Genomic DNA, 1,541 nt, shown 5'->3' with positions numbered 1-1,541 from the left:
CTTGAGCGCCTCTGTTCTGTGTGGGGCAGAATGTGGGGGGTGGGGGTGGTTCTGGGCAGAGGTAGAGAGGGTACAGACTTTTGCTTGACCTCTGAGGGCTGTGTGCCCTCCAGTAGGTTCTCTCTGGGGCCCAGAGTTTGTTCATATTTGATTCGCTGCTTTCTAACCACCTTCTGGACCTGGACCTGTTACCACCAAGAAAGCTCCATCTTTGCCTACTGCCCCTACCTCAGTACTGGCACAGGATGTAGCCTGCCCACCTTATTTCCCAGAGTGTGAGGGGAACAGAGGACTTATCCAACTTCTCTGCCTGCCTCTTTCGCCATAAATGTTTGTTCTTTCCTTGTGATCATTTGATGAAGAAATACTTTGGAAAGGCACAACGGATTCTTCATAACAATATGAGTTCAGAGGAAGTGACCAGATGGGCCTCCCTGACTGGATTTTAGAAGCCGAGGAATGGCTAAACTCTGTTTTGTTTTTCATGTCTCCCTGTTCTCTGACACTTATGTGCCCTGACTTAGGGGTAAAGCCAAAGCAGAGAATGGCTGGCCCCCAGGTTTTGTCGAGTGTCTTTTTTGCTGTGCTTCAATAATGGGGCCCCTGAGGAAGGATGTGTGTGTGTCCAGCTCTACAGGTGAAGACATGGCTGGCTGCTGAATGGCTGTCCGAGGGATGTTTAGAATCTACTGGTCAGGCATATGTATGTCAGAGAGTTGGTTTGAAACCTTCCTCGGCTTTTTCTTGCTGTGTAGCCTTGGTCAACTCATATGTTCTCTGAGCTTCATGTGGCTCGTGCATGCAATGGGGGTGATTAACACCTACTACTTCAAACTCCCATCTGGTTGTCAGCAATGAGAGAGAATGAATATGGTCAACATAATGAAAGACAGCACAGGGCCTGGCACATTCCAAGAGCTCAAATGTTAGTAGATATTTATTCTGTTGAAATTTATGCACCATTTGCCCCCGCTTACCTCTTCTTGCCTCCAATTACCTTGGCCTCTGCCTAGAATTTGCCCTTCCTCTGTCCCAAGCCCTTAACCATGTCTTTCAAGATGTGTAGAGGGTTGCCTTCTAAAAAGCCCCATTCACATTCTCCCATCTATCTACAAATGCCTTTACCCCTTCCCCAATAACTATTATATTCCTGGTCAAGAGCTATGATGTCTAACTTATCTGTGTATTTCTAATACCTGCAATCCCACCAGGACCTGGTAGGCTTACAGGAGACCCCTAATAAATGGATGAGTAAGGGAGAGTACACGTGTGTATTTGCTTTTTAGGTGTTTCCTATGTATATGTGACTGGTGAGTGCAAGTGTTTGTGCATCTCACACACTGTTTCTAGTTTGTGTGATGAGGGCTTGTTTCCAGGTGTGTCAGATGGTGAGACTCTTCTGACAGTTTGTGTCTTGTTTCTGGGACGAGTGCATGTTTGTGTAGGTCTGTCTGTGATAGTGCATCTGTGATTTCTTTCTGATGGGGTGAATGTCCATCTGTGTTCCTGTGATGGATTCTGAGTAGCTGTTTCTGAACAGT

This window comes from Phyllostomus hastatus, unplaced genomic scaffold, assembly GCF_019186645.2.
Source record: "Phyllostomus hastatus isolate PE091 unplaced genomic scaffold, TTU_PhHast_1.1 phas_scaffold_200, whole genome shotgun sequence".
NCBI lineage: Eukaryota > Metazoa > Chordata > Mammalia > Chiroptera > Phyllostomidae > Phyllostomus > Phyllostomus hastatus.
The sequence above is the reverse complement of the archived record's forward strand: the minus strand, read 5'-3'. Positions refer to the sequence as shown.